General features: G+C 34.0%; 1 protein-coding gene and 1 pseudogene across 1 annotated transcript in view; one reads left to right on the top strand and one right to left on the bottom strand.

Moving 5' to 3' along the window:
* Positions 1-12,500, bottom strand: part of LOC145242616 (fibroblast growth factor receptor-like 1) — a 525,879-nt gene that overhangs the window by 507,245 nt on the left and 6,134 nt on the right. The gene's annotated exons all lie outside the window — the stretch shown is intronic.
* On the top strand, positions 10,806-10,931 carry LOC145243268 (U2 spliceosomal RNA; annotated as a pseudogene).

Genomic DNA, 12,500 nt, shown 5'->3' with positions numbered 1-12,500 from the left:
ATTTCCATACTTTGTGAACCTGGCGCGAACGCAGACCTCACAATTTTAATGAACCACCGTTCTGTCAGATCAAACATACCCATTCCTGTGTCTCGATACATCTTCTATCATTATATGTAATTAGTTTTTTAAAATTGTCAACCGTTTAGGAGCATATTCGTGACCACACACACACACACACACACACACACACACACACACACACACACACACACACACAGCTTTATATTATAGATATATTATATTTTGTGTATAGAAAGTTGTTAGATGAGACAAGTCATTGGTACCGTCGGTTTCAAACCCGATAATTAAGACCGACGGTACCAATGACTTGTCTCATCTAACAACTTTCTATACACAAACTACAAAATATAAATACGCTCTTATTTTCGGATTTTCTTTTTAATTGAGCACTCTGCTGGATTTCTTTAAAAAAAAAAAAACTAACCAAAAAACATACAATTACCGATTCCGATTCTTTACAAATCTCTAATTATTTAACTATAGTGTTGTTATTTTCCCCGATTTTCGTAAAATCACATGTTACATATGCAGATATTTTCATAACCGGCATAATACACTTTTGGATGATGATCTATCGATTTTAGCTCCACTGGTATTTTAAAATCAATGAATATTTATTATTTCATTATCATTACCAGCAATGGAGATTTTGGTTTAAACAAAATCAAATAAAAAAAAAAAGAAAATTAAAAGAATTGTTTCGGTATCGGAAAATAGGAGTCAATTTTTCTGATTCCGACCGATTCTGACACCCCCAAATCTTCCGGTTTTTCCGATTCTCGATTCCGATTGCGATTAATCATCCCACCAATAATATATATATATATATATATATATATATATATATATATATATATATATATATACACACATATATATGTGTGTGTGTATATATATTAGTCATCGCGCGAAAGAGCAGGACACAAAATGTTTTAAATAATAATAATAATAATAGAATAACAATAAGACTTTCGCTGGCGAGGACTACTATTGACCGTAACCAGTTATACAATCCTTTTGAAATTTTCATCTCTATTTTTCTCGTTATGTACTGAATATTTGTTAATGAAACCAATATGAAAAATGTTCCTTATTAAATTTTAAAGATTTTCTATTCTGAAAGAAGTTTTTAAAACATTAAACTAAAAAAGTTATTTTAAAGGTTTTGTTAAAAAGAAAATCGGATTTTCTCATTAATCAGACCTGTATTACAAAGAGGTGGCTGCAAAAAATGAGTTGTAGTGTGAGGAGAAATACAAACTGAAACAGAGAGAATATTCAGACCTGTAATAATACAAAGAGGGGGTTGCAAAAATGAGTTGTGGTGTGAGGAGAAATACAAACTGAAATAGAGAGAAGGAGGGTTTTAAAATATAATATTAAAAAGATAAGATAAATAGAAAATAGATAAGTTAGAAAAGTATTTCACCCAAGGCATGAAAATTGTTAAACAAAATGTTTTTACTATAGGCTTTAAAAATAAAGGTACAAGATTCAATTTGAAGTTTATTTATCTTCAAAGTGCACTTTTATAAATTTTACAAAGTAAGGTATAAAAATTTAATTTAAATTGAATCAAAAAATTACCTTGAATTTATTTTATGTAATGTACATTTTGCTGCACTTTAAAAAAATCATTGAAAATTTTATATCTATATCATTAATTGTTAGATGAAAGATAATGTTTTTAAATTGCAACCAAATATACATCACATAAAATAATTATTCTTTTCATTCTTTTTTTATTATCAATTATTATTTATATCTCACTGCTGATGCAATTCTCTACCTTATAAGACCTAGGAACGTCCAACGTTGAAATATAGTTGCCACATCTGGGCAGGAGCTACTAGAAAAACCTTATCCTGCCTTGATAGCATAGTAGCCTAGTAGGGGATGCCCTTTTCTCTTCCCTGCAACCTCTTTCTTACAGAAGAGACGTTGCGAGCCTGTTTCTGCTTTATCCTTATTTTCATCGCAAGTGCTCGTCCGAGCTCCAATCTAAGGTCCTCCATCGTCAGATCTTCACGAGAAAACACTGTCAATACCCCCCCCCCAATTTTATCTGTGCCTAAACCTAAACGTAGATTCCATAAAAAAAAACTTCTTTCTTAGAACTGCGCGCCTGTGGAACTCTCTTCCGTTTGCCTGCTTCCCAGCTGACTACAATATGGTCGTCTTCAAGTCCAACGTAAACAAGTTCTTGATGAGCCTTTCCCCTTAAGTAATTCAATTTAGAAATTTACACTACTAACGGTTACTAGGATATTGTCCCATTGACTACTGTACACTCTTTAATCCTTATGATAATTGGTGACTCCTATGTAAAAAAAAAAATACGTAATTGATATTTTGTTAATTTTCTTTTAAATATATATACGCCCATATATATGTGCAGATGTGATAGAGAGCAGTTTCTATCTTTGTGGGAATGAAGGTGACTCTTAAGACCAGCCTCGCTTTTACACAGTTTATTGCGGAGATCACATTCACGCGTATATATATATATATATATATATATATATATATATATATGTATATATATATATACCTATATATCTATAAAAGTGAACGTGTCTGTCTGTCTGTCTATGTGTATGTGTGTCTGTCTGTCTGTGTACATTTCCCTACGGAATAACTCTGTCAATTTTTAGTCTATAGACTCGAAATTTGAAATACCGGGTACTGAGATTTGGGAAAATCGATGTGACGGGTGTCAGCCAGAAATTTGGCTGTTAAGGGGTCAAATTTCAACGATTTGACTTTTAAGAACTCTACCAAACTCCTCCGACAATTTTGGGTCTAGACACTTGAAATTTTAGATATAGGTTCCTTGAACATGGATCTAACTTAATAAAGTGATTTGAGCCCGAAACTATAAATGTTAAGGGGTCATAATAGGGGTCAAAGTTTTAAAAAATTAACCATTTTTTTTGTTTTTTTGCTTTTTTTGCACAGCATACACATCCAAACACCCGAGCAACGCCGGGCACCCCTGCTAGTATATATATTTGTCTTTACATAAGCAGTAGTTTGTTGCTACACAGACATGAGCATGTTTTGGTCTACTAGTATTTACTATATATATATAAACAGGGATTTTATATTGCAATCTAGAATACAATGTATTATGGACTAAGTCACATTAAAGTATAAAATGTAAAAGTCAAGTATCATGCTTCAATCGTGCTCTCAATAAAAACATTATTTAGAACGCGCCTCTGTCATATCTAAGAACCTACTGTTGATTTTATGTGCGAGGGTTACTGCTTGCGTGATAATAAAACTTTTCAAATACACTTGTAATGTAAGGCTGTGTAAGGAGTTATTAAGTTTGGTCAAAATAGCATGTTCCTTTTTTCATCGGATTACCTCGATTATCGATACTTATAGAAGACATTCCGATACAAAACTTTTCTAAGAACTCTGTCAGCCACATAATGTACCTTCGTGTGAAATTTCATAAAATCGCCCCCCCCCCGTTTTCGCGTCCATAGGGAATGAACTCACAGACACACAAATAAATCTTTAAATTTTAATCATTAAATTAAATGACGCTGTAACCTGATAAACTTCTACTAAAATCGAAACGCTGATTGACTCGCACCCTTAAGATTATTCATATATATATATATATATATATATATATATATATATATATATATATATATATATATATATATCTTCTAATATATAAAACATCTATATGTCTGTCTGTCTGTCTACATATTTTCAAACTTTATCTCCTACGAAACTAAAAGTTGTAGAGCGGCGATAGGGGCCTCGCACGATTATTTTTTATAAACAGTTCTTTTATGGGTCTTTCGTAAATTAAAATAAAATTTAAGGTGACAAAAATGAATAACATTTTAAAAATCGTTATACATTTTGATCATTCATCTTAATTAAATTTTTTTTTAATTATTAATCTTTAATCAGTTCATATGCGCGTAACGTTGGTACAGTGGTCACGTCACCATACTTTGAATACTACAGATTTGATTTACGTTTCGCTTCCAGCTGATGGCACCCAAATCTTATTTTTTTACTTCAATTTAAGCATCTTTTTCGGACAATCGGATGCCCTCTATTATATATATATATATATATATATATATATATATATATATATATATATATATATATATATATATATATATATATACACACAAAAATGTTTTAGTTGTTTTGAAAAACAAAAAAAGTTCTATTAATTACTCAATAGTTCAGAATTTCAGCGATAAATACTGTTTTAACTTTAATCGTTTCCTTGAGGTTGTTACCATAATGAAAAGAATATATACATCTCTCGCTCTCTCCCCCCTCTCTCTCTCTCTGTATATATATATATATGTGTGTATGAGTGTGTGTATCTATATATTTATATATACATGTTTATCTCTTTCTCCTTCTCTCTCTCTTTCTCTTTCTTTCCCTTTTTCCACCCTCTCTCGCTGTGTGTGTGTGTGTGTGTGTGTATTTGTGTGTATATGTGTGTTTTTGTAATTTTAGTGAGAGGGTACTCCAGCAAAGTGTTTGATTATCAAATAAAGATTAAAAATTAAAGAAAAATAAAAAAAATAATCGGTATCGCCGGTTTCAAATCTCAACAGATGGCTTATAATTGAAATGTTATACAAACTCACGCAACGCGCGATCCCGCATTTTCTAGGGAATCAGCGATAAACTGAGCCTGAAGAGAGCCTGGTATTGGAAACCAACAGCAGGTTTGGATTTGAAACCGAAGTTATCGATGTTGTTATGATCTGTTGCAAAACACACACACAAACACACACACACACACACACACACACACACACACACACACACACACACACACACACACACATATATATATATATATATATTACCCTCACAGCCATAGCCGTAGCGCAACTGTAGGAAACCTCGACTGTCATCTGGGCGGTCGGGTTTCAATCCTGGTTTGTCTAGCCGCACTAATGAGCTGTGAAACAGCGAATCAATAGTGTATGTGCATGACTATACATGTGTAATATATATATATATATATATATATATATATATATATATATATATATATATATATATATATATTACACATGGCATTTGAATAATACTAAACGCAGTGCCACTATTATTAATTGTTAAGATATTATTTTCATAGTTTCAACATATATTATTACAGAAGAAAATGTGCTAACGAACAGAAGCTAAACTTCAGGTAACAAAATAATTTTTCCTCCTTTATTTTTAAATACATGTTTAAAAAAGAAACAAATTGGTCAAAAAGTAGAGTGAATAAAGTGTGGAAAGGGGTGGGGGACAAAAACAAAAAACAATTAAGATGTCTTTCGGCCACACTTTTCAAAATAAACGTCAGCAACGTGTGGTAACAACCATTTAAACGTGGTTAAAAACTATAAATTACTAGCGAGGGTTGGCAAAGCTAAAAAATAATATGGAGTAGATATACATACATACATACATATATATATATATATATATATATATATATATATATATATATATATATATATATATATACATACATATATATATGTGTGTGTGCGTGTGTGTGTGCGTGTGTGTGTGTGTGTGTGTGTGTGTGTTATATTTCTACGTTAAGTAAAACATTTGCAGACAAATAAAAATAAATAAAATATTACTTTGATTACATCCTGGACAACGCTGGATAGATACGGGCAGCCCCCCCCCCACACACACACTTATAAATTTTCAATATTTACTTCATCAGTGTTCACTACCAGAATAAAGCTAAATAAGAAGCTATGAAAATATATTAATGTTAAGCTGCACAGAGGCTTCCGCGTTTCATCAATGTACACTAAAGCCCCATATCAGGCGAATAATACATCTTGCCTAAATGATCACAATGTGAGTTCGTATTTGACCATTTTTAAAAGGTGTTCTTTATATTATCGTAGATAAAACTCAAATCCAAACATATAAAAACTTTCATGGGTTAAAAATACAGGCAATATAATCCTTACTAATTACCATTACAAGTTGTCTTTTTTCTTTTTAGCTAATTTTAATTTTATTAACTTGCGTGAAAAGAGCTGTATAGAAGACATGTTATGCATTAGTTTTTCATATTTACCCCAACAATCCGGGAGTAGAGAAAGGTAGGAAGTTATGAAAATATATATGGCAATTAACTTGCACAAGATTTCCCGCGTTTCATCTTTGTGTGCACGTGTGTTCGGCGCACGATTCACTGACGGGCAGCAAAAAGATGTTGCTTTTATTTTATTTGCCTGTTTGAAAAGAATATCAATTGATTTGTTGTTTTGGGCCGAGACCAAATAAATAAATAAAAATGAAATTAAAATATTTGCTGAGGTTGCAACGCTCTATAATATGCACCAGGGAAGAACAAATCATCATAAATCTAAGACAACGTCAGAATCGTTAGAAAAATGATCTCCAGACCGTAGTAGAATGGGTCCGGAAATGGATGGTAACATTTAATGCTAGTAAGACTAAGCTACTTTCCTTTAACAATTACAAGAAACCTCTCCAACCACCGATATCCATGACTAATAACACCATACCTGAGAATTCTTCCTTCAAACTCCTCATTCACGGGCAATATCAACTGGAACAACTCCATTGAGGATATTGCGAAGGCTGCTGCAAAGAAGGTGGGTTCCCTCTATTGTGCTATGAGAAGACTCACATCTGAGAGTATCTTGTACCTCTACCAGCCCACCAATCGCCCATGCATGGAGTATTGTTGCCACATATGAACTAGTGCACCTACCACTAGTCTCTCCCTCTTGGATAGGGTCCAAAAAATAATCTTCAATCTAATAGATTCAACTTTATCAACTAAGCTCCAACCCCTGTCCCATCGCCGCAGTGTTGCATTTTTGTACCTGTTTTACAAATATTTTAATAGAATGTGCTCTGATTAACTCGTTGCACTTGTGTCCCCTCAACGTACATATCCCCGACAAACCCGCTTAGCAACAAAATCACACCCCTTCACCGTTGAGGTCCCTAGATGCCAGATAGCGTTCTACTCTAGTAGTGTCTTCTCTCGGACAGATAGACTTTGGAATTCCCTTCCTGCTACCTGCTTTCCTGGCTTTACTGATATACAAGAGTTTAAATGTAAGGTAAACTAACATCTTCTTAATCTTTCCTAGGCATGGCTCCCAAATTGTAGCTCCTTGCGTCCGAGTGGTGATATACCTTGTTAAGGGGTGAACGTGAGTTAAAAAAAAAAACAAAAAAAAAAAAAAAACAAAAGCAAAAAACAAAAACGAAGCAATTCATAAAATTGCTAAGATTATTTGTCCACGCATTTCGCAAATTTATTAGTAATGAAATGCTTCATGAGAATTCCCTTAAGAAGATAAGGGGTCTCAGCACAATCACGTTGACACACTGGTTATCGTTAAATCAACAAAGTTAAGTAATGTTGAGCCTGGTCAGTACTAAAATAGGTGACTATTTAGGAATTCCAGGTGCTGTAAGTACTCTCTGCTTATCTCGGAAAATATTTCCAGTCATCTAGAACAGGGTTTCCCAAAGTGGGCCCCACGGAGCCCTGAGGCTCCGTAAGTGAGGCTGAGGGGCTCTAGAAGCCATTTCTTTAAGACGACCAACTTCTTTATATGGAAAAATGAAATGGCCGCAGCCGTTTAATTATTGATCTTTTTTTTTTTTTTTTTTTACTGAAAAACAACTACAGGTGTAAAGAGTTTCAGAATGGTTCATAAAAATGTAATAAAAAAAAAATTAAAAAGAAAAAAATGCAACAATTTTTAATTAATCCAAAACCAAATATGATTGTAAACATTATTATTAGTATTAAAATTTGAAATTAATGTTTTTTCATATTTATTTTAGCAATTATCTTTTTAGTGCTCCGTGAAAAACCTTTACCCTGCTCAAGGGATCCATGGTGTCCTGAAGTTTATGGTACCCTGGTCCAGAACTTCTCCTCGCCACTGAACTCAAGCAGTGCAGATCCAGGAGAGATGTGGTTGGATATTGCGTAACCTTTGCCTCACAATTACACGCAGAGCTATCCTTACAGGGGGTATCCATTGTCTCTTGAGACTGAACTGAGGCATCGATTTCAGCAATAACAACAAGTGCAAGTTTTGTCACATAGAAGTAGAGAGTATAAGCAAGCTGACATCGAACTATAAGGTCCTGCTGGGGGACGACTACCATACAATGCAACACAATAAAGATGAACCATTTGCAAAAAAATGTTGAATATTAAGCATAAAAGCAGATAATGTGAACATATACGAGAAAGAACAGCCGGAAACAAGTCATATACCATCCATTATGACTATGTGATTCCTACAGCTACGCACCTAGAAAACGGAACTATTAAACCTGACATTAGTGATATGGAACAAGAAGTTAATAACCCGAATGATACGAGATTAAACAGAGTTGAGAGGGAAAGATAACGAAATACCAAGGTCTTATGTAAAATATGAAAAGAAACCGGAATCTTAGGAAGATCTACAACAATCCAGGAATTATAGAACCAACCGAACACATGAAAAAGAATCTAAAAAATTACCTGGCAAATATACTCGGTGAACCAAGTGCAAGACAGATACAAAAATTACACTTGAAGGGACCGTTAAAATCATTATAAAAAGAAATCTCCCGATTGGAATGTCTGCGATAGTGGTTGAATGTTTGGAATTCAGTATGATGCTCCGGCTAGATACAAATAATACAATTACAAAAAAAGAAACAAAAAAAAAAAAAAAAAAAATTCGGAATGATCACAAATAGGTCGAAAGTATTCGAATTCAACAAAATCGATTCCAGAGCTGGCGACACGATCACGCGCACCTGGCAAGAACAATATTTTCTATCATTTAAAATGTTGTTTGGACAGCGCCATTGCAAGTTGTTTGAGGTTTGGAGTTTGGGGTGAATCTTTTGACTATTTTTTCTTTTTAAAAAAAAAAAAAAAAAAAAAAAAAAAAAGAAAAATATACCTTAAAAATGTTGTCTAATGTAATGTCTGGTCTTTTAGCCTTGTACAATCTCTATCGGTAACCCAGTCATGTTTTGATCAAATCCGCCATCTCTCCCGCTAACATGCTCGCATCGATTTCAACACGCAACACAACTAAATAACACGTTTCTAATCGACGCTTTTGGACTTTGGTGTTAAGATTGGAAGAACCAAATTTTGGAGAAATTGAAAATTGTGAATTGATTATTTGTTTCACACTTCGCAATCCATCAGTTTTACTCTGCCTAAAAACGATACAATGCTTCTAATGCCAATCCTACTACTACTACTACTACTACTACTACTACTACTACTACTAATAATGATAATAATACTGTGAGGAGAGAAAGAACTAGCCAAACCTCCGCAGGATGAGTGGAAAGAAGACTGGGACCTTGGGAAGGCTTATTGCCACCCAAATTTCAGTGATGACCAAGCTGAACATTTTGCTAACTGCATTTCATTTCCTCTGATGATATCAGTCATTGATGAAAATCCATGGATTAAGGAAATTAAAATAACCCTTTCTATATATTCCTTTGTCAAGCAATAAATTCTTAAATCGAATATATGCCTCTATATGTTGTTTTTTTCAGAATTTAAAATTAAACCACGAAATGATATATTGCTCTATTCTTAAATATTGAGCTTTTCCTTTTTGGCTAGGATCTCCTTGAAAGTATTACTTCAAGTAATATCTATCAGGATTTTTCATCTGAATTCTATCAGTATCTTATCTCGCTTATATATATATATATATATATATATATATATATATATATATATATATATATATATATATATATATATGAGAGAGAGAGAGAGAGAGGGGGAGGGAGAGATATGTATGTAAATCTAATTTATAAAACTTATTATGTCTGTCTGTTGTCCTGTTTATCTTCATTTTTCAAAGTGTATCTCGCCCGAGACGCATCAAATGATTGCTTTTTTGTGGACTGTCAAAAAAATAGCTGCCTTAGAGTCTAAATTGAAAAAAAAAAAAACCCAAAAAACTTGGCAGTTGTAATTCCACTTAAAGTGTTCTTGTACGCATATGCAAATACACATTTAAAAATTACTAGCAAGCGCCTGGCATTGCCCGGTCGTAAAATACGCTTAAATATGATAGTTTAATTATGGCGATTTCGTATTTATTATTACTCGCGTGCAAGCGACTCTATAAGTCGGTCGGTCGGTCTGTCGGTCGGTCCGTAACACTTTTGTGCTTGGCCTTTTTGGTTAAAATCAAAGGTCCGTTGTTAATAGATGCTGTTCTTAGTTTTTTAAGCTTTTCTCAGCCTTTTGGCCAAGGTCAAAGTGTAGTATCTGTCCGGCAGATACTGCAAGCAAAGACCATAAGTGGGGGCGACCCCACATATAAGACCTTGGTCAATATAGGGGCAACCCTTCATATCAATTGTCACTATCCAGCTCCCCTACTCCCCGGGGAGTTGGTCCCCATTTCCCCTTCACTCCTCACATTAAAAATCGGCCTCGTGCCTAATTTGCTCGGTGGGGGAGAAAATAAATGCCCTTTTCTTAGCCTTTTGGCCAAGATCAAAGTGTAGTACTGTTCCGGCAGCTACTGCGAGCAAAGACCATATGTGGGGGCAACTCCTCATATAAGACCTTGGTCAATGTAGGGGCAACCCTTTATACCAATTGTCACTATCCAGCTCCCCTACTCCCCGGGGAGTTGGTCCCCATTTCCCCTTCACTCCTCACATTAAAAATCGGCCTCGTGCCTAATTTGCTCGGTGGGGGAGAAAATAAATACAGCTTTTCTTTGCCTTTTGGCCAAGATCAAAGTGTAGTATCTGTTCTTACTACATGCTGTACTTCTTGTGATATAAAGTGGGGGGCCACTTTTCTGTAAATATTTAATGTAAAATGATCACCCAATTTACAACCAGTCATTCTCCAGATCATTCAAGTTGTTTTTGAAGGATTCCAGTTATTTTTTAAGCATTCAAGTCATTCTTAACGCCATTCAATTCATCCTTATTAAAGTCATTCTAAGTCATTTACTTTTTATTTATTTAAGTCATTTCAGCCCATTTTTCGGTCATTTTAGTTTATCTTTAAGAATTTCATGTCAATTCTACATTCACGCATTCATTCATTACACGAGAGCACGCAACTAATGGCTATCGGCATTGTTATATTATATTGGGCCCAATATATAGTAATGATTTAAAAAGTTAAAATAAAAATGACTCGTGCGCCACCAGTGAGAATCGAAACCAAAATGTTCAGCTTACGATTTATTTTTCCTCTGATGTTAATGACTGAGCTACGAATTACTGCAAGACTAAAAATTAAAACACGAATCAATAGCTACTACGTTATGCATGCCTATTCGTAATGCCGGCGTTCGACCTTCACCTGGCAAATTTCATTTTTCACACCTTTGTACCGATTTTCCCGGGTTAAAACTCAAATGTAAAGTTTCGCATGGGTTCTTATATGTAAAGTTTCATGTCTGTATACCAAAAACTTTTGGTAGGCAAACTTTTTAAAACAAAAATATACACGCATACATAAATATATATGGAAAGAGTTTTGTGTTTAATATAACCTTTTTACGCAAATATTATGCAAGTATAAATCATGTAGAACATCTGCATTAACATAATTACACGTAATAGTTAACTAAAGATGATCATCGCATAAGAAAACCGAAAAAACTAATAGAGAATTAATTAAAATGAATGTTTAAAAGATATGGACATTAGCTAGTGAATGCAATTCCACGACCCATATATAACAAAGTTGTATTTTCCTTTTAAATAAATAGAAAAAAAGGTCCTTGGCCTTCGGGTCGGAATAGCTAATGGCACACAAGTCATACATTTTCTTTAACTTTTGAAATCACTACTATATATTAGGTACAATATCATAATCAATAGAGAATTGATCCTGTAATAATTAATACGAAGTCAGCATAAATTAAAATATCACATTTAAGCGTATTTTACGACCGAGCAACACCAATCAGTCTGCTAGTATTAATATGTAACTACTATTACCCTCCAAGTTAGGTATATTACTTTTTTTTTTTTAAATTTTTTTCCTTTGAAGATTTTAACGTTGGGTATAGGGTAGCCAAACCAGTTACCAACATTGTGCTGCTTTGTATTGAAACCAACCGAGAGCTCCTTTTACTATCTTCGTTGTCCCCTTAAGTTCAATTGTCTGGATCTCTTTTGCACTTGGTTCACCAGGAATATTAGTTAGGTAGGACTTCAGGTTCTTCTTCGTAAGCCCTGTGACACCTATAATAACTGGTATGATTGATATCTCCCAAAGATTCCAGTTTCTTTTCATATCATACATGGGACCTTGATATTGGGTCTGTTTCTCTCTTTCAGCTCTGTTTAGGCCCCCTTCATTAGGGATACTCACTTCAAACAAGGTTGCAACTCTCTCTGACTTATTCCATATGACTATGTCAGGTTTGGCAGCAGCATTT

Source organism: Euprymna scolopes, chromosome 21, assembly GCF_053919585.1.
Source record: "Euprymna scolopes isolate OS-2025 chromosome 21, ASM5391958v1, whole genome shotgun sequence".
Classification (NCBI taxonomy): domain Eukaryota; kingdom Metazoa; phylum Mollusca; class Cephalopoda; order Sepiida; family Sepiolidae; genus Euprymna; species Euprymna scolopes.
This window is presented reverse-complemented; position numbering and strand designations above follow the sequence as displayed.